Consider the following 23136-nt stretch of genomic DNA (forward strand, 5'->3'; position numbering starts at 1 on the left):
ACATCTGGAGTTAGGAGTGGATAACTACCTCATTAAGCCATGTCTGTAGAGAGAAGCTGAGTGGCTTCAGCATCAGCTGTTATCTAGACTGGGTACATATAACGGCAGAGTCCTCGTGAATAGCATGTGGACTCATTATAGCATCTAACTGTCTGTGGTTTATTGGGTATTAAAGGAAGTTTTTGAAATTTTATCAAATGAAGTAACAACTGCATGAGGTGGTAGAATTAATCCCCTCAATTTATCACCTTAAAAATATACCATTTTTTTCCACCATAGGCTGTGAATCACACTGCCCCCACTCTGTTTTTCAACCTTAAAGTTCAACCAATTTGCTCCCAAGCACAGCATTTAATATCACAGCAACATCTTGCTAAATGTCCTGCAAATCGCAGATGTGTGGAGGGAGTCAAAGAATCTGAAATATAACCAGAAACCTCCCAATGTTAAGCAGTCTCAGTAAATGGATTCAGTACACAGAACTCCTTAAATGCAGGAGGCAAAAGGAAGCATTGGAGACGGGTCATGACTTTTAAGTTGTGAGGATGCTGGGGTACCAAATGATAACCAGGTCACATAGACTGAAGGAAACTTTCATTATTAAAACTTATACACAGATTCCAAATACCCTATTAGTATTTTACTAAGAGAGAAACCACACTGAATTATAACTTCTTTTTAGTGATGTATCAGTCACTATATGGTAGCCAACAGTGAATAAGATAATGTCTCAAGGGACTAAGTATGGTGGCACACATCTGTAACGTCAGCATCTATGAGGCTCGCACAGGAGATCATAAGCTCAAGGCTATCCTGAGTGATATTTTGTCTCAAGAGAAAAAGAAAACCATAAGAAATTCACAGCTGCATTTCTATACCAGAACAAAGTACCTGACAAAAAAAGCAGCCTGATTTATTGTTAATAATTTCATTATTTGAAAATATTATACATGCATGTAATGTGTTTTGATCAAACCCATCCCTAATTCTCTCTCCTGCAATTCCTCTCTGCCCCTCCTAGCATGACTCCACTTCCATCTCAAACTTCATGTGCTTTTTAGTTTAAACCAGTCTACTTAGTACATGAAGATGTGCAGTGGTATAGGACTGTGTACCAGATCATCTCTGAAAGGCCCCATACCTGAAGAAAACTCACTTACCCCAGAAGTCATCAGCTAACAATAGTTCTGCAACAAAGAGTGGGGTTTTGCGAACTCCTCCTTAATTTGTTCTAGACTTTTCAGTACCTCAACGTTGGCCAGATCTTGTACATGCAGTCAAAGTTACGGTAAGTTTATGTGTTGGACCATGCTATCCTGCTTGGCAATTGAGTTTTCCTGCATATGTGCACTACCTGTGACTCTCACGATCTTTCTTCCCTCTCTTCCAAGATGGTCCCTGAGCCTTGATGGGAGATGCCATATAGATGTCCCACTTGGAGCTCAACACCCTACCATCTTTTCCTCTGAATGTTGACTAGTTGTAGGTCTCTTTATTAATAGTTTTCTACTTTGAAAAGATGTTTCTCTGATGAGCATTAAGAGATGCATTAATCTGCCAATATAAAGATAGGAATTTAGAATGAAGTTCAATACTATGTCTGTTTAGTCAAATAATAGCATTAGATACTCTCCATGAGGTTTGCAACCTAGCTAGCAGGGAGCTTTCAGCTCAGTTAGTGGTATCAGGCATTAGTTGCATACTATAGAGCTGACTTTAAGCCCAGTGAGGAAAGTGACTCGTTATTCTCATAAAGTTTATGCCACTATTATACCAGTGGCCATATTGTGCCAAGTCAGTCTTTATAATAGTTCGCGGGACTCACAGCTGGCTAAGACTGTTGATTGCCTTTCTCCCTTGGGTAGCACACACGAGAACTTTATCCCTGTGAAAGCAAGCCAGTAAGGAGATGCTTCCAAGTGAGGAGCAGCTGGGTTTCTCCATGTCCTATGGCACACATATGTGGTGTTTTCAGTAAGAAGATCTTCCATCAAGTTCTGGAGGAAAAATAAGAGCACTGTCGGTAGCATGGCATGTCTGGGTTTGGCTATGGGACCCTGCTAACCTGACACTGGGCTTTTATTTGAAAGTCTATACTATTTAGAGGATGTGATTTTTACCATATTTATTCCAGGGTAACTCCATTTAATGCCACATACATACATACATACACACTTACATACATACATACACACATACTTATGTTTATGTTAAACCTCTGTAAGATGCACAGCTACTATATATTTTCTCATTCTGTTCTTTCCTTTTCAGTCCCTTCACACCGATGATATTATCCTTTGCTGTACACAGGCTTTCTATTTCATGAGATCCCATTTGCTAATTGTTAGTCTTAATGCCTGCAGTTCCAGGATCTTATTCAGAGCATCTTTTGTTATTTTATTAAGATTAAATACAGTGTGTTTAGATTATAGTTATCTGTGCTCAGATTTCTAACATCACATATCATGGCTCTAAAGAAATCACTCTTGCTGGTGCTTTAGATCATAACACAGAAGATACAGGGAATCCCATGTGTATGTATCTTGTAGTATCTCTCTTTTTGTCTTTTTTTTTTGTTTGTTTGTTTATTAAATATTTCCATGCTATTTTATAATTTTTAAAAATTTAACATACAGAGAAATATTTACTGGCTATCTCATACATTTCAATATATACGTACCCTGAGCATTACACACCTAGGCAAAATTAAAGCTTAAAATTCATAAATTTATTTCTACTCTCCATCATGTGGGCCCCATTCTAATGACACCAACTCAACCACATTGTCATTCAAAGTTCCACTTCTAAGCATGAATCAGGTGAATTCCAAGATGCACACAGTTGTGTTGAAACATCTGCTACTCATGCAGTGCACTGCCAACTTGGTCCCGGAAATACCAGCATGACTTCCCACCTCAGGTATAGTTGCTGTGTACTTCCATCAACTAAAAGTGGTAAAATTTATGGGATACTGTTGATTTTTGTTGCTTTGTCTTATGTAACTCCAATTAACAGTGGAGTCTCTAAAACTTATATTTCTCCACTCTTTGCATAAGAGCACAATTATTTTTATAGACTAGAACAATGGTACTTTTGAAAGGTAATGTATTTCTGGTTTTAATTTTTACTTGAATTTTAATGTCAATGACCTGAATGTATTTAAATTAATATACAAAGTTGGAACTTACTAGAACTTATTTTTATAAACATGTAACAAAGTATATTTGTAAATAAATTTTTAGGGCTTTTTAAAAAATTAATTTATTCTTGTTACATCTCAACGGTTATCCCATCCCTTGTATCCTCCCATTCTTCTCTCCCTCCCATTTTCCCCTTATTCCCCTCCACTATGACTATTCCTGAGGGGGATTACCTCCCCCTGTATATGCTCATAGGGTATCAAGTCTCTTCTTGGTAACCTGCTGTCCTTCCTCTGAGTGCCACCAGGTCTCCCCCTCCAGGGGACATGGTCAAATAGCCACTGAAGAAATACAAAGAATCATAAGATCCTACTTTGAAGGCATATATGCTACAAAATTTAAAAATCTAAGGGAAATGGATGATTTTCTTGATCAATTTCACTTGCCAAAGTTGAGTGAAGAACAGATAAAAAAGCTAAATAGTCCCATTTCCCCTACAGAAATAGAAACAATCATTGATTGTCTCCCAACCAAAAAAAGCCCAGGGCCAGATGGTTTCAGTGCAGAATTCTACCAGACCTTCAAGGGCGAGCTAATACCGATACTCTTCAAGCTACTCCAAAAGATAGAAATGGATGGAACATTACCAAATTCATTCTATGAGGCCATAGTCACATTGATACCTAAACCGCACAAAGACTCAACAAAGAAAGAGAATTTCAGACCAATTTCTCTTGTAAATAAATTTTGAGTGACTATCTTTTCTTCCATTAAAAATGTTTACCTCTTAATAGTGTTTGAAAGAGCTATTGTATATAAACTCTGTATTTTTGTAAAATATCACAAAAACTAGATACCTCTTGTATCATACTAAAAGTTAACATTTTTAATTATAAAATAATGATGTCCACAAATATTTGTTAGTGTGATTTTTAAAAGATATATAATATATAAAATAAGATATATTAAACAAATGAGAATTAGATTTTTTCTTAGATGTAATTAAGTAAAACTGAATCTGTGATATATTAATTTCAGCTGCTGAAAACACAGCTGCTGTATGTATTTAACAAGTCCCATTGTTCTTTGAATTTTGTAGTTATAAATTAATGGGTCTCTTCAAGTCCTAAAGCACAATTTCCATGCTGTAACAGTTAGAACAACTCTCAACTTCATATGGAAAAACAAAAATTCCTGAATAGCTACGACAATCCTATACAATAAAAGATCTTCTGGCAATATCCCCATCTGTGACTCAACCTATACTATAGAACAACAGTAATAAAAACTGCATGGAATTTGCATAGAAATAGACAGGCCAATCAATGAAATCAAATCAAAGACCAGAAATAAACCCACACACATATGGACACTTGATTTTGACAAAGAATCCAACAAATGGTTCTGGTCTAACTGGATGGCTACATGTAAAAAACGTAAATAGACCCTTATTTATCACACTGCACAAAAATAGTCCAAGTGGATTAAAGATGGAAACATAAAACCAAACCCACTAGATCTGTTAGAAGAAAAAGTGAGGAAGAGCCTTGAGCTAATGGCACAGGAGACAACTTTCTGAACAGAAAGCCAACAGCTCAGGCTCTAAGGCCAACAATTAATAAATGAGATCTCATGATACTGAGAAGCTTCTCTAAGGCAAAGGACACTAACAACAGAACAAAGCGACAGCCTACTGACTGGGAAACGATCCTCACTGATCCTACATTGACAAAGGTCTAATATCCAAAATACATAAAGAACTCAAAGAAAAACTAAACACCTCCAAGCCAAATATGTCAATTAAAAAAAATGGAGTACAGAACTAAACAGAGAATTCTCAACAAAGGAATACAAAATGGCTGAGAAACACTTAAAGAAATGCTCAACATCCCCTAGTCATCAGGAAGTGCAAATCAAAATGACTTTGAGATTCCATCTTACCCCTATCAGAGTGGCTAAGATGAAAAACACAAGTGACAGCACAGGCTGGCAAGGATGTGGAAAAAGGGGAACACTCCTCCATTGCTGGTGGGAGTGCAATGTTGTACAACCACTTTGGAAATCAATCTGGTGCTTTCTCAGAAAATTAGGAGTAGTTCTACCACAAGACCCAGTTTTATACCTCCTGGGCTACACCAGAAAGATGCTCCACCATACAACAAGGACATTTGATCAACTAAGTTCATAGCTGCTTTATTCATAATAACAAGAATCTGGAAACAACCTTCAGTGAAAGAATGGATAAAGAAACCAAGTTACATTTACACAGTGGAAAGTTTCTCAGCTATTAAAAAATAAGGAAATCTTGAAACTTGCAATTAAATGGATGGAACTAGAAAAGGCAATCCTGAATGAGGTAATCCAGACCCAGAAAGACACGCATGGTGTGTACTCCCATATAGGAGGATATTAGCCACATAATACAGGATAACCACACTACAACACACAGACTGGAGAAGCTAAATAACAAGAAAGATGCTAAGAAGAATGTTTAATTTTTCATTCAGAAAGGCAAATAGAAAAAACATCAGAAGTGATTGAAGTGAAGGAACAGGACAGGAGCCTACCATATCAGTCCTCTGAAAGAATTCATTCAGCAGGGTATCGAAGCAGATGCTGAGACTCACAGCCAAACTTTGGGGTGAAATACACAACTATTACATAAGGCTCTCTTTTCTGAGGACTAAAAGAGGGCTGGGGGCAGGGGATAAAGGAGGGTGGGTAGGATGGAGGCAAGCAAGCAGGGATTTAAATTAAATTTACAAAAGGAAAAACACCAACAAAAAAGACATGGGAAATGTGAGTCATCTGCATGCACATTATTTTTTCTCATAATACACTGAAATCAACTATTACAAGGCACAAGCTACAGTGGAGATAGCAGAGAATATATATATATACATCCTGGAGAAGGAAATTTAGCTTCTTTCACAAATATTTAAAACTTTTCTAGCACATATGCTTGGCTGTTAGAACAAATCCATTATCTGTAGCCTAGGGACACACACTACAGTTTTTACTTATCAGATCTTCTGCAGTGCCACATTTACATGCAAATGAAACCAGAAGATAAAAAGAGACTCTTCTTTTCAAGCTATTTATGTTAACTTACTATAAGGTATTCATTTTCTTATTCACTATTTTTAATGTTTTAAGTTCTTATACAGAGTACCATGTTCCATGATTATTTTAATACACGTTCCATGAATGCCTTGCTCAGATTTGCCCTGCCTTCCGTTATTCTCCATAGTTCTTTTCCACTCTTGCTGGTCCCACTCTCCACTTCCTGCTTTTTAAAGAGCATTTAAATTTGGAGTCTTCATGTACAACAGTCTGTTTAAATGTTAGCACATGGTTAATATAACTGAGGTGAAGTTGGGCTATGAGAGGAAAATACTACTGATTGTGAATACGGCATGTGCAGTGTATTTTATAGACATATGCATATGTATCAACAACCTCTCTCAGGAAACAGTTATTACTCCATTGTTCTGATAAGAAACTTACATTTAGAAGTTAATTAGCAAATGGGGTCACCTAACATATGGAAAACCAAAAAGTGCATTTATGTACATCTATTCCAAAGTCTCTCCTAAAAAACGTATAAAAATACACACACACACACACACACACACACACACACACACACACACACACACAAATGCCATTTGTCAGTAGCAGGAGACCAAGAAAAAAAAATTTAGACTGATAAATTTACAGACTTCCTAGAAGGGAAGTTTTTCACACAGTGGTTTAAAGGTTATTGTGGAACTACTGAAGACTATTGGAACATGATAAGACCCTTGGTTCATTGGTAATCTGCTGTGGGGTGGGCAGAGCACCGTTACTACTGAGTTGTTGGAAGGACCAGGACAGGGAGGGTAGCCGGGAGGTATCTTAATGCAAAAGTTAGAGTCTCAAGGAACACTGTGACTAGAGTGTTAGGATAGACCTGGAGAAACGGAGGGAAGTCTGAGTTGGCCTTGGTATGTATTTGGCTTGGGAACACGCTTGATTTCCTGTCGTTGGTCTTGATGTGGAAGTTGGAAGTTGAGAGGAGGCATGAGACAAAGAGGCCAGCCGCTCCTTCCCAGATCCTGTTTGCAGAGAAGGTTGCTGGCCCTCTGGGCTGTTGGCTACCGTTGAGAGATCTAGTACTGTACATGCCCTGGTCGTTATTTGTCTGTATTCTTAATCTTCCAATCTTAATGCATTGGGTTATTATTTCTTAATTCAAAAGGAGGTATGCAATGCTGTGGCTATACCAGGTGAATTTAATGCATCCCTATTGGCAGGTATGTATTGCTACCTTGTCGCTTACTTTATCCTTGTCCGCATATTATACTTGCTAACTTCTTGTAAATTTCTGGCTTCTATCATAGTACAATTATTACTCAACTGCTGGTAGAAGTGTATGTTTTTCCATTGCTGTTGTTGTTAATTTTTAAATTTCACTTATTTATTTTTATTTTTTAGCAATTAAATTTTTTCTGCCTTAATTTATTTTTTAAAATATATTTTATTTATTTATTCATATTACATCTAAATTGTTAGCCTATCCCTTGTACCCTCCTATTCCTCCCTCCCTCCTGCTTCCCCTCTACTCCCCTCCCCTATGTCTGTGACTGAGGGGGACTACTCCCCCTATATATGCTCTTAGGGCATTGAGTCTCTTTTTGGTAACTTGTTATCTTTCCTCTGACTGCCACCAGGCCTCCCCATCCAGGGGACATGGTCAGAAATGGGGCACCAGTACATCTCAATTGTTATCTCATCTCTTGTGTCTTCCCATTCCTCCCTCCCTCCCATTTTCCCCTTACTCTGCTCCCCTATGACTGTGACTGAGGGGGACCTCCTCCCCCTCTATATGCTCATAGGGTATCAAGTTTCTTCTTGGTAACCTGCTATCCTTCCTCTGAGTGCCACCAGGCCTCCCCACCAAGGGGACATGGTCAAATATGGGGCACCAGAGTTTGTGTGAAAGTCATACCGCACTCTCCACTCAACTGTGGAGAATGTCTGGTCCATTGGCTAGATCTGGGTAGGAGTTCCAACTTTACTGCATGTATTGTCCTTGGCTGGTGCCATAGTTTGAGCAGGACCGCTGGGCCCAGATCTGCCCATCATAATGTTCTTCTAGTAGGTTTCTAGGACCCTCTGGATCCTTCTCTCACCTAGAGTCCCAATAGGAAGTCTGCCCCTCTGTCCCACTTCCCTGGTAAGTGAAGGCTTTCATGGGACATGCTCCTTGGCCTAGTGTCCAGATATAAGTGAGTATATACCATTTGACTCTTTCTGCTTCTGGGTTAACTCATTCATTATGATCATTTCTACAAATTTTGGGAATTCCTTGTTGTTAATAGCTGAGTAGTATTCCATTCTGTAAGTGTGCAATTAAATTTTTTGAGATAATACTTTAATTACAATATGTCTCCCTTCCCATTTCACCTCCAAACCCTCTAACATACCAATCCCAACTCTCCTTCAAATCCATGGCTTCTTTTTCACTGTTATTACATTCATATATGTATATGTATGAATGGACCTATATACTTCTAAATATAACCTGCTCAGTCTGTATGCTGCTACCGGTATTATGTTTTCAGAGATGACCATTTCGCACTGAGCAACCAGTTGGTGTTCTCTTCCCTGGGTAAGACAGCCCCTCCACCACCCGACTCCCAGCTTTTCTCAGGTGCCTGTAGCTCTTTGTGTCAGGTTGAAGGCCAGCAGTCTTTTCTCCTTCCACTTGACAAATTCATTAATGACATCTTTGTTTGCTCACATGTCCCAGACCCATTGGTGCTTTTATGTCTGCAGCTTCTCATATTACTAAAAGACACAATCTCAGAGAATTCCCTGCCCTTCTGCTTCTCTGGGGCATCCGCCCTAGCTTCTGCCAGCATACTTGTATGCTTTAACCTGTTGAAGTCTTCTTCACACTTTACACCCGTTTTCATTCTAAGTTCCTTCTTTTTGCAAAATTTCACACCTGTCTTTGTTTTCAAAAGTTCACAATCCATACTATCATGACTTTGTTTGATTATTAGTAATGAATATCAATATTCTGAGATGAAATGGTCAATAGACCACTATGTTTAATATAGAGGTGACATAAGATGGATTTTTTTTTTAGGTAGTTTCTGTTATTTTTAATGTAAGTTAAAACTACATTGAAGGAGAGATAAACCTGTTTTTTAGGATACCAAGTGTGGGATCAGAATAGTCTTGTGAGAGAACAGGTGAGGTTAATCCACTAGAAGACCAGCCACCTCGTGCAGGAGTTTGATTGTTGTCAGCTGAAAAGATCCTGTGAACAGACTTAGGGAGGAGATACATAAATGATCCCAGAACTGAGGTGGGGTCTTTTGGAGACTTTGGATAGAGTTGGCTGTTTATCGCTCCAGTTCGAGAAGCTCCTAGAGAAAACCACTCAAGGGAAGGCTTCGGGGCTGTGGCTCCTGCTGAGGTTTCGGGTTCTAGTTACTCCAGGTTCCAACAGAAGAAATCCTGCTGATTACGCCAGGAGAATCATTCCTCCTACGGTTTTGTTATTGTTTTCCTTAATCCTCTTTTCCTTATTGTTTTGGTAGGTCGGGCTACAAGTGACATACACTCGGTTAATAAGTTGTAATAAAATATAATGGTTAAGAAAATTGAGCCTACAATACAGGTCCAGATGTATTAAAATATTTATATGTGTGTATGTGAATATATATGTACACACATGAATATGAAGCCTAAAACTCCATTTAACTTTGCTCATATAACTTATATGTATGTATATCCACATTTTACCACTTGGGACTGAGCAAACTATATGGAAGCATGTTACCAGAAAAAACTGATTATCTTTTCTCCACAGCACTGACCATCTGTAGTTCTTCATCTATGGTTGGGAAGTTGTATAATTCACCTGTCCATGTTGCCTACTTCCATTTGTATATTTCCAGGTGACACGTACTTTTCGTGAATATTTACTCTTTATTTAGAACTGCATTATATCTCGGGGCCATTTCTCAATCTGACAGCGGAGAAAATATTAAGGACCTTCCTAGTCTGAGGAAGGATATAGTTTAGCTGATACTAAAACTTTTTTCAATAAGGACAATCACCATAGAACTACTGTTCATTATTTTAGTTAAAAGAGCAGAGTTGCAAATGAACTAACTGATATTCCCCCTTCTAAACAGGTTTCTACCCTGAGATATATGTATATTTACTTCATGTTTAAAAGAAGTGAGCTATGCTCAATTCAGCATGTCAATTATTTGACATAGCCAATAAGGACTCAGAATATTACCACTAAAAATCTACACATATATTTGAGGGACATGTAAAATGCTGTTCATAACATCAGTAGCTCATCACATAAAATGTGACAACAAAGAGTGTATTAAGATTTTATGACACACTGAAAGAGTGGAGTATTTTTAAACAGCAAAGTAAATGAACAAGTTATTGCTTCAAGCAACAGACTGAAAGACATTTATAACATGATGCTAAAAAGTAACCTCCAGGGATAAACACTTGAACTCAAACTATACTGTTCAATATATTTCATCTGTAAACTAAGTAAAAATAGTCTAAAGTGACAGAAGTTAGGGTTTAGAAGATTCTAGTAACCCTGTTTCCTATGTGAGGAGAGGTACATGTGTTTCTTTTTTCTGTGTTAAAAAATTTAAGTTATATAATTTTTATTCATGCCACATTCTAGATATACACATTAGAAAATATCCAAAAATATATTAGTCTATTAACTTTTAAATTGTGTTTAGTTTTGATACCGTTGATAATGGGACATTTGAACTTAGAGTGAAAGTAATCATGAGTTTGCAATTATAACAAATGACTAATACTCTGAATTGAAGTACTTTTATGAAGCCTATTCTGCTAAAATGTGTAAAAAATGCAATTGCCTATAGTACTGTACATAGGTAATATGCTTGTATGTTCTACATGGTGGATTCTTTTCCTGGTAATTTTTATCTCTGTCTTAATATGTATGGGTCCCTTCAACAGTAATTGTTTTGTTTTGTTTTTTACTTCTTGTGGATATCTTCTGACGTTTCAATGATTGACCCTCCTGAACTAATTGAAAGAAATGAAGCAAAACTGAGGGACAAAGTGTTCAAGCGAGTACATAGGCTCTGACTATAGGATAGCACAGCTCTGTTTCCAACCAGGCCTAATGTTACCGTTAGTATTGCAGGAATCTAAGTCACTTTGCTTTTTTTTTTTTTAACATTTCAAAAAATGGTTGTTTTGAGACTCCACTTACATCACAAATCAATTGCAATCTTAGTTTATAAATGGCCCTCTGTCCATTTAGTCATCCCCCTGCCTGGTGTAGCTCTTCATATCACTGGCTCCTAAAAGGCAGCATTTGTCTTCTTCCAGAGCCTAGACGAGAGGTCTAAAAGTAAACATTTGATTTTCTGAAGACAAAAAGCAGAAGGCTGGGAGACACCAGGTCAGGTGGTGGGATCTCGGGTCATCTGGTGATAATTAAAAATTAAGAGCTAATGTAAATGAAATGAGGGTAAAGGTCAATATAGTGATGGGGAAGGACAACCGCCAACATGTTCTTGCTAATGTAATAATCATAGATCACAGCCACTTAAGTAAAAGGGCTGTACGAAAGCTTCTATGATGATGAGTTTAGATTACACTTCAGAGTAAGAGTGCTAAACATCGGGGTCAATCTGTTTCCATTGTGACCAGGATAGAAAGCTGGGAATATGAAAATATTCCTTTGCAACACTTAAATCACAGGCCAATCATTCTAACATCAACTGATATGTAAATTGGTTCTGTAGATACCAGGCTAGAAATGCAGCGAGTTACCAAAGAATCTTTGGCAAGACTTTCTTCACAGTTTTTCTTATAGTACTCTTCAAATTATATCCAGACCACATCTAGGGATTCATATATGTGCATACACAAACACATTCATATCTTCTATTACATATGCATATATTTCATTCTTCAAAGACACATCAATTTTTTATGTAGGGCACAAGAAGCAGGCCATTAATTAGATCTTCAAAGGTTTTTTATCACTCTTATTGGGTATTGTATTTTTTGATATTTAATTGTCTGCCCCACTTTTTTGAAATTATAATAATAAAGATTAAGTGGGGATGATGCTGATACAGTACATCTTACGTATATTGTGTTGCACTTGTCAGTTTCTTCACATCCACTAGGAATTGATTTTCTAAATTATTGCTATAATACTTCTTTCTATCCTATAGAAGAAGAAGAAATGTCATGGTTAAATGGTATATAAATTCATACAACTAGCAAAGATGCGCATCTAATAAAACATGTGCCCTTTGGTGTAGTAAATATTAATGAAATCAAGGAATAATGAGTTAATGGATAACATATGTATAGCTAAGCGTCAAATTTGTCACATAGCAGTAAAAGATTAACTTTCTAAACAGTGTTTACCTGAAGTTGCTCAAAGCAGATCAAGACTCTAGATGGTTCTGAATGATATTCTGCTCTGTTTGCTGAGTTTGGTTCAGTTTAATCTCAATACCATAAACACATCGAAGTATTTTGTATTCTACTTAATGCTTCTAATTGCATGTTTTGCATAAGTTCTGTATTTTTAAAATATTTATGAATATATCAAATCAGCTTTAGAAATTCACTGAGAAGAGCCTTGGGCTAAAGCTGAGTAAAGTTATGAGTAGAAATGAAAGAGCCCATGAGCATCCCACTCCTGTAGATGCTTCAGAGGCAACTTGTGACCCAGATACATCAGAAGGAGAGAAGGTTTAGGTCTTAATGTGATTTATAAAAAACCAGTTAAACAAATTGGGTAGCACAGAGTGTATTTTAAAAAGCCTTATCTAACGAGTGAGTAGAATAGAAAACATATGAGGTCCAATTGCCTTCTTCATTACCATTATCTGTTATTTTCTGAGCCACAGTTACTTGTTCTGTAGGAATAAAAAAAAAGGGGGGGTGGAATACAGAAAGTATTATGTCTATTGCTTCTGGATGGAAAACTTATATATCTACAAGGATTTTGAAGGTAATATACTCTCCACATAATTGAGGAAAGGCTTAATGCACATTTTCCTTCAATGTTATTTTTTTTTCAGTGCCAAGTCTTTCACAAGCAACCCCAAAAGGTATGAGAATAACAGTGCAATATTTATTTGTGAGTCTGAATTCATTAGAAGCAGTTTGCAGCTTGTCCACTGAAATGACCCGGAAGAGAGACAGTTTACGGTGTAAGTTTTATTATGTGTTATCACTATTATACAACAGTCCAATCTGTTGGCTGACACAAGGTTACTCATGTTTCAGCACACAGCAGAGTCTTGTAAAAGCAGAGGTCTTATGTAGGGGAGGGACAGAGGAGCCCTAGAATTTGCATTACAGCAGGTTTCCTTATAGCCAGAGGATGACAGGAAAATAAGCCCGAATTCGACTGAAAATTATTTGATTCCCTACTGATAGATACTTTTCGATGTTAACTGACTAGAAAGACACATTTCTAAGAATTCTGAGCAGAAAAAAAAACTTCAATGACTTTATTCCAAAGCAAGTCTAACATTGATGTTATTTTATTAAAATAAATATCTGTGTCCTTTGGTTAGAAAATAAGATACATATTAATATTAGTGTGCAAAACTACAGGGAAAAGTAATTTTTTTGACCATGGATGTGTGTGATGTTTTAGAGTCCACAACCTCATGCTAAATCAACAAATCTTAATTCTTTTATTACTGAATATCTTTTTAAAATATGGATTTATTTATTCAGAGAGAGGGAGAGAGATTGAAAATCTCAAAGATGGAAACAAGTAAGTTAGATAGACTTTTCAGAGAAAGGAAATTGTGATAAGTGACAAAGGATTACTTTATATGGGAAGTCCTTGCTGAGATATGTAACTGTGTCAATTTTTGAGTGTGTTAGTTTAGAAACAAATGTCTCACACAGTAATGTACCTATGATTGGTTCTTAGATTTTTCACTACACGTGAGATTAAAAGCTTAAGTGATAGCTTGCTAAACTTGGTTTTCTCCATATACTTTATGCTCCAGAATCCCAGCCCTGCACGTTTCCCTTCTCAGTGATCAGGAGAAGAGGTAAGGCCTTTGTAAATGTCTTCAGAAAACAGAATGGAGCATCTCTGGTTATGAACCTACTACACAAATGATGTGTCTCTAGGATATATTCAACCTACATTAAATCTTTCTTGTCTGCCTCATTCCTTAAGCACAGAATATGTAGGAAACAGAGAAACTCACTTACTGCCTTCAAAGAAAACACTCCTGGAAATTCAAGAGATGGAATGCATCAGTTTCTTCAAAGTTCTGAAAGAATGTTTTAAATTCAAGAACACTAATGAGAAATAGCAACAAAACACAGTGTTTGGAGTACAGAAAGTCTTAATGGATGTGCTGAGCTAGCTTGCCCTAGGTATTGGGTGACATCACTATCACACAAACAAGTAAAGTTAAAAAATAAAAATAAAAAAGAACTCCATATATTAGATAGTGTCTTTAGCTGGCCCAAGCAAAAAACTGGCTGCTATGGAATAAGTGCTAGATAATATTATGGAGTTATCAATGGATATGAAAAAGGCATTAGTAATTTCTAACAAGTTTGCTTTTATTACTGAAGTAAACAGTATGCATAATGTCGTTTTTTCTGTTTGCTATATAGTTACTTTATTATGGGTTGTTAAATTGGTTGTTAACTGGGTATATTGATGTTAATTACAAATTCCCTTTTGAATGCTTGGGACATTTGTAATAATAAAAAAAAAACATATAGTATAGAAAAAGGAACAGCTAGGAAAATGGAATTGAGTTTTTCTAACCCCAATCAATTAGTATGCATTACACAATCAAAATCTCCAACCTATGGAACAAGAGTGTAGTCAAAAAATCATATTGCTTTGATGCGTTTTGATTTTGACAAAGAGAGTACATTTTAGTAGTCATTTTGTTTTACCTAGCTACTGCCTTGTTCCTTGGGGAAGTGCTGGGAGGAAGAAGTAGGAGAAAGAAAGAGAAAAAAGAAAGAGAGAGAGAGAGAGAGAGAGAGAGAGAGAGAGAGAGAGAGAAGGAAAGAAAAGAAGAGAAGAGAAAGAAAGAAAGAAAGAAAGAAAGAAAGAAAGAAAGAAAGGAAATGAAACTAGTGTGGAAGAGAGGTAGGGATCCTGGACCATGCTGCATTAACTATTGTTCATTTTTCACCTCTTTTAACACAGAGCCTTCCATCAGAGAGCATAGAAAATGTAGACATTAACATCAACAGTTATAAGACTTCTGTGAAAGGCAAGCCTCTCCTGACTGATCATCTCAGAGACTTCCCAGGGACATACCAGTCCTAAGCAATCCATCACAGCTCTGCTTGTAATATATCCTATATGATGCTAACATTGGTGGCTGTTGCTATCAGTTACCAATAACTATTGATTTTGTTTTTTTTTAATTATTTGATAAATAAAATTGAGCATACAAATTTAAATGGGCCTTTACAAACACTTTAGTATACTACAATATATACAGCTTTCCCTACTTATCTCAGAATAAAGCTTTCTGCTTTTAAAGTACACGAGGAAATTCTTCTATGCAATATTTTGAAGTTTTGCTAACAATTTTTTTTTAGCTCAAGAAGCATCAAATAAAGTAGTCTGGCTTACAAACAAACAAACCAGCATACAGCGTACAAGCATACAAGGTTGCTTGTAAGTGAGAGTATTTTTGGGAACATGGTCCAAAGTTTAAAGGCAGGAAAATAGGCGGGAACAACAGGTCAAGAATGAGCTGAGTTGATCTTTGCCATCAGCAATAGGAGCAGATGCTTCTCTAGAACTTCTAGACCCTTAGAAAGCATTCCTAAATTTCCCTGAGAGACTTGCGTGCGAAATACGTATGGGTGCTGTTCTTCTGCAGTTAATTAAACACGGCCTATTAAGTTGCCCCTCCTACTTACAGGCTTATAGCTAAATTGGGATAGTTTCTGAAAGTTCTGGGGGGATTTACAATTAAAGCAACCTTGGGAAGACCTTGGCCCAAAGGTGGGACAAAGCTCACAATAGGTGCTTAGTAGGGCTGTGAAGAAACATTGACACAGAAGAGTGTGATGAACAGAAACCTTAGTGGAGCACAGAGAGGAGCCTATAAAGGGACAGAGTGACTGACCCCTCTTTTCAGCTGTACAAGGATCTTAATTAAAATATCAAAGAGAGTCCAGGTGTGGCGGTGCACACCTTTAATCCCAGCACTAGGGAGGCAGAGGCAGGCAGATCGCGGTGAGTTCGAGGTTCGAGGACAGACTGGTCTACAAAGTTAGCCTAGGACAGCCAAGGCTACACAGAGAAAGCCTGTCTCAAAAAAACAAAAAGAAAAAGAAAAAGAAAAGAAAAAATTAGAGAGGAAAATCAAGCAAATCATTAATAATAATAAGGTGTCTTTGAAAAAGATCATTAAATATGAGCCAGTTGATTAAGCCCATGAAACGTTTTTAGGAAAAATGCAATGTCGTCTCACAGCATCGTCTCTACTTCCTGTTCCTATGGAGATACATGCCTGGTTTTCAGCCTGGTGATAAAGGGTTCCTGTGCTCATGTCTATTCTTAAAGCACTGAGATAACAGGCATGTGTTAAACAAAACTACTGTAGCCAATAATTAAGCGAATGAATGACCCTCAAAGAAAAAGTGCACAGCACCTGCGGCACTGGTCTCGCTACACGACATATTTCCAGTGTCGTCAGAAGAGCAAGGCACTCAGTCCTCCTAATGATCTCTTTCATCATGCTGTCTCATCATCGGCACCCAGGACTTCAGGTGCTCTGCCTGCTAATGGTGTTTCCTACCAGCAGCCAGCAGCTCCTGCCGCTCCGTGTCGTCTTGTTCACTCCTCATCCTCACTTTTGGCCGACTTTTTGTGTTTACTCTGGAAGTGACATGCCCAGACCTCGGCGGCCCGTCACATAGTTACAACTCTCCTCGGACAAGAAATGGAACACATTAAATATGTTTAAAATGTTTACATGCCTGAGAGGATAAATACCTAGTTTGTACTGGTAACGCTGTAGCCCTACCCTCAGATCATGCCCAACAGAAGGGTAATGAAGCATTTTAGTCTCTCTGTAATGTTTCCAGGCAGATTAATTAATGAGAAACATCTATGCATCTTGGTTGCTTTTATTTCTACTCTTCCCCTTCAGAGCTTCACTTTAAGGTCACAGAAGAGTGGTAGTGTTCTGATACGATACAAGAGAATCTGTGGATATAAACTTCAAATTAGTCGCTGACGAAAGCATATTTCTCCCACCTGCATTTCATGTGGCAAGTAAAAACTGAATTTTTAAATTGAGTTTATTCAAGCTTAAACCAGTGTGGATCTTGAAAAGCTCACAGCATTTGGGTTTGCTTACAAAACGTGCCTGACACATTCCAAATTCAGTTATCTCCAGTTCTTACAAAGTCATACTATGAGTGAAACGTGGGTCTATGTACCACTTTTAAAATGGTAGATGTACAATTTAGTATATAAAATTGTATTATTACTTTATCGTTTAAAGTAAAATTTAAATTGTGACTGTCCTTCAGCAGATAGATTAGTTCATTTTTTTAAATCTTGATTATTACATTATTGAAAAAATGGGTGAATGGAGGGTTTAGCTTGATCTCTTTTCAGTGTCTACTCATTTATAAAGTCAGACATACTAGATCTTGGAGAGATCTTTGTAGTTGTTGTTGGTCTAACATGCAGGAACTAGCTTGGTAAATATTTCTACATTTGGCAAAGAGCTCACTAATGTTCAATCAGTCAAGAAAAACAATATAGCTATAACAAAGGGTGCCCAGACCCTGGATACACAACGTGTTGACTGTCAGCATCTCCATTCTCATGAACAAGGCTCACATCCAGACTTTCCATCACCACTTTAAGCACCCTAGTAACTGATAACAAAAAAAAAAATCTATCTGTGAAATGCCAACTTACAAATCTTTTTATATGTAGCAAAATAAGTTGTGTGTAGACTTGATTCTGTCATTAGTATCTGAGTGAACTTAGATAATGTGTTTGGAAGACAACTTTGTCTCCTCTCATTAGACAATGTTAAGTTCAATTAACCTCCTTGCTTGTGTTTCTCTGTCGACAAAGGGAGGCCTCACTCATTATTGGTGAGTTGTATATTGTACAAAATACATTCCTACTAGTCTACTCTAGATTAGATGTGTGTAAACACCATTTCTTGATTTTTAATCACATCCTATTGAGAATTAATCTCTGCCAATGAAATAAGCCATTCAGCTAGATTAAAAGTACAATAAAGCAGGGTTAATTTGGGAACTGATATTACTGCGTGAGTTCAGCAGCCTCAGGGGGCTAAGGAAGTCACATGAAGACTATAGTTTTTTAGTGGTCATAGACAAAGGACTTGCTGGACTTAGGGAGCTGGTGGCTCCAGGTAAGGGGGGCTTGCAGCCATCCTCAGGAATGCCAGGAACACGTAGGCTTCCTCCTTTCCTTGGAGGGGATAGCTTTGGAGAGAGGGAATGAGACTTACCAGATCATTTTGGGGAGAGGGGGGGCAACCAGAGATGCCAGCATTGATAATATAAGCTAGATTTCTGTCACTGCTGAAAACACAATCATACAATAGGGACACAGGGTCATCTCTCTCTAGAAAAGACAGAGGAAAACACAAATCAAGGAATGACATTTGTACAGACTGTGAGCAACAGGAAGAGAGGGAAAGTAAAGTTTCCATTGCTGAGGCAGTAATTTCTTCCTTAACTTTGGATGATTTTTTAGCTACTGGCCTCAAGCACACAGTTGGGAAAACATTGCAAATCAAGGAAGGACAATTTTACAGACTATCAGCAACATGAATAGATTTAAGCACAGAAAGAGAAACTTTTATGGATTACAATCATTTATCAAGATAGAACACATTTTGTATTTTTGTAAAAAGAATGAAGTCAAGTAACCCTGGTTTGTTTCTCTATATATCAACATAGGAGGAAGAGGGTTCTGCCTTCTACTCCCATAATTAAACACAACAGGATATAGCTTCAGTTGAAAAATGGCTAAGAGAAGATGGCTTCCAGTTTCAGGGGGTGAATAAATGAAGTAATCTTCATTTAAGCTAAATTTCTTTCTTTTTCCTTTTTTGCATATCAGCTTATAATTTATTTATTTTTTTATTAATTTATTCTTGTTACATCTCAATGTTTATTCCATCCCTTGTATCCTCCCATTCTTCCCTCCCTCCCATTATTCCCCTCCCCTATCACTGTTCCTGAGGGGGATTACCTCCCCTGTATATGCTCATAGGGTATCAAGTCTCTTCTTGGTAACCTGCTGTCCTTCCTCTGAGTGCCACCAGGTCTCCCCCTCCAGGGGACATGGTCAAATGTGAGGCACCAGAGTACGTGAGAAAGTCATATCCCACTCTCCACTCTACTGTGGAGAATGTTCTGACCATTGGCTAGATCTGGGTAGGGGTTTAAAGTTTACCACCTGTATTGTCCTTGGCTGGTGCCTTAGTTTGAGTGGGACCCCTGGGCCCAAATCTGCCTATCTTAATGTTCTACTTTAGGTTTCTAGAACCCTCTGGATCCTTCTACTTTGCTATTCTCCCATGCTTCTCTCATCTAGAGTCCCAATAGGATGTCCTCCCCTCTGTCTCAGTTTCCTGGTAAGTGAAGGCTTTCGTGGGACATGCCCCTTGGGCTAGTATGCAGATATAAGTGAGTATATACCATTTGAGTCTTTCTGCTTCTGGGTTAACTCACTCATTATGATCATTTCTAGCTCAATCCATTTATCCACAAATTTCGGGAATTCCTTGTTTTTAATAGCTGAGTAGTATTCCATAGTGTATATGCACCACAGTTTCTTTATCCATTCTTCTACTGATGGACACTTAGGCTGTTTCCATGTTCTGACTATTATGAATAAGGCTGCTATGAACATGGTTGAGCAAATTCGCGACACACCTGTATCTGCCTTTTCTCAGATCATAGGCATACACTCCCATATAGAATTAAGATGAAGCACTTTTAGAGAATTTTTGTTGACACTTTTGTGCATAGTCCTTATGAAGTCTCATTCATATGAGATGGAATGTGGAAAGCAGCAATAGTCTTAGCAGTTCTCTTGGCTGTTACTGCTATATTCAATCCTCCTCAGTGGGTAAGATTATACATGAGTTAAATCAATTGATACTTCCTGCTGTGCTACTATGCTTTAGCAAATCTCATCAGAGTAAAAAGTGTGTTCAAGGTCCCCAGGTCTCCTCCCGGGACTTATATTTAAATAGAAGAGGGTACGCCATGGTACCATGGTTTTTAGTTTGTGTGTGTGTGTGTGTGTGTGTGTGTGTGTGTGTGTGTGTGTATGTGTGTGTGTGTTTGTGTGTTCAGGTATGTTCATGTGTATTTAGATGATTCTGCAACTACTAGTGATACATAATAACGTTGTGACAGTGTTAAGAAAAATCTAAAACAGTGCGAGAGAAGAGAGAGTTAACGGACAGTACAGAAAAGATGTGACGAATAGTTGGCCAGTCAGGAAAACCTTCTATCTATAAAATATTCACAAAGTCATAGAAATAAGCTCACAGTAGATATGCTTAGGAGAGCATAGAAGTCCTTAGGGAAAGAGTTAGTAAGGACAAAGTGAAGACAGCGGAGAACATGATGAAGAGCGTGCTGACCACTTGGAGGGTTGTGGCTTTTACTGAGTGAGATGATTTACCAGTGTGTGTTTGGGAGAGAGTGGGGGACTGCTCCCACTTATAATAACCAAATTTATCTAATATGCTATGTATAGAACACACAGTACACAAATGTGTGTGAAAGGGAAGAAAACTAATTAAATTCTAGGCCACAAACAAAAAGAAGATATGAAATTAGGAGAAGGATGTTTTGGAAAGAAGGGAGGGAGGAAGTTAGTAGAAGAAAGAAAGAATGAGAGAGGACAACGTTAGGGCAAATAAAAAATTAACTCTATAAATATATGAAGCCATCCAACGATAACTTTAAAAATATTTAACAAAATAAACAGAATGAATATGTTTTCCATAATCCATATGAGCAAAGCTGAGAGTTTAAACCCAGAGTGATTTAACCAAGAATCATATGAATGTCTAGCAAGGGAGAAATCAAGTTTGTTAGGTCTATTATCTATGGGAGTGTAGATAGAGCCAAGACATACAAGTTGACAATCCAATAAAACTCTGAGATTAAAGGTTCAAAAACTACAATACTTGCCTGATTATTAAATACATAAATATGATAGGGAGGATGGAAGGTTAGGGACACATGTTCTGAGAACACTAAAACATTCAGGTTGCAAAACTGGTGGATAGTATACAAAGATGGCTGAAAAAAGATGTAGCGGGAGAAGAAGGGTAGAGTCTGGTGAGCTAGAAGCTGAAGGAATAAGCTTCTTCAAGGAGAAGGATTTGATGAAGTCTTCCTCATGCTAGACAATTTGATCTCAGTGTCTGACAAACACTGACACGGTGATCAAACGTCCGTGTTCCTTGGGACAGATTATCTGGTGTCCAAGGCCTCAGTGTGACAATATTTCACTGTAAAAATCTCTCTGACTTTGGTAATATGTGACATAGTTAACCAAGACATTCAGATATCTATATAAATAAAGTTATGAGCTGCTGTGGTGAAAACATGGTACAAACGAAATAAATGATAGCCCAAGTGGAAACAGGTGGACTGGAGCAAAGTTGTATGAATTAGATGCAAAAAAACCAGAGAAATAACAGGTAATGAAGAGAGGGCTTGTGTTGTTATTGATTTATAATGTGAAATAATTAATACTTTTTTTTTTTGCTAAAATTGGAGTAGGATACTGATGGAGAGTGAGAAACACGATGCAGGAAAGAAAGGAGAGTAAAGGGATGAAGCTGAAGCTTTAGGATGCAAGTGAGGGGAGACTTGTTCTCAAATCAGAACAGAAGAAAACCCAAAAAACAAACAAGCAAACAAACTAAACAACAACAAAAGGCAAGGACACACAGATACAGGTTGCAGGCAGGTAGGTCCTGTGATGTTGAGCACTTAAGGTGGTAATTTGTTGTTCCACTTTTCTCTTTGTAAAGAATGTATTAGATGAGGAATATTGGTAACACGGTAAGAATACAAGGAGCAAATATGAACCATCATCTATTAAAATGGAGAGAAAGTAGAGAAATACTGAAAGATGGGGACCAAGCAATAAAACTCATTTAAGATTAATAATAATTTGTATGAAAATATAAATCTATTACTCTCTAGCAAATTGTAAAATGTGAAAAGCAACAAAAACTACTAAACTACTAAAAAATTAGTAGTCATAAATTCCAAATGACATAACACAATAGTTTTGGGTTTTGTTTTTTGTTTGTTTGTTTGTTTTGTTTTGTTTGTTTTTTTTTGGAATTTTTACCTTTCTAGCTTCATGCATTTAGATTTAGACAAAATTGGATTCTTGATTGACAAATAAAATGAAAGCAATATGGGTAAAATTTTGTCAATTTCTTTTACAAAAACATATTTATAATGAAAAATCACAAAGTTTAAAACATCTAATGAAAAGAGTAAATGGGTAGTCGATAGTTAATATTCTAACTAGGGCCAAAGAGATTGGTGCATAAAACTGTAATTATTTTGGCTTTGAACAGTTCTCTGGAGGAAAACTGCCCAGTCTGAGGAACTGAGTTCAATCCCTGGTTCTATGTGGTAGAAGGGGAGAAGAAACTTCTGTGGGCCTATAGTTATAGAGTGATGTACACAGAGAGAGGGCAGAGGGAAGTGGAATAGAGAGAAAGGGAATTGAAAGGACATTTTAAAATTATAGTTATAGAATAACCCTAGGTATAGGATTTATATTATTTACACTAGCCTGGAAAAGGATTGCCATTAGAGGCCTATGGGGAGTCAACCAGGGGCTGATATCATTGGTTGGTATATTACTGAGAGGCACTGCATTGTATAAGCT

Source organism: Acomys russatus, chromosome 20 (genome assembly GCF_903995435.1).
Source record: "Acomys russatus chromosome 20, mAcoRus1.1, whole genome shotgun sequence".
Lineage (NCBI taxonomy): Eukaryota > Metazoa > Chordata > Mammalia > Rodentia > Muridae > Acomys > Acomys russatus.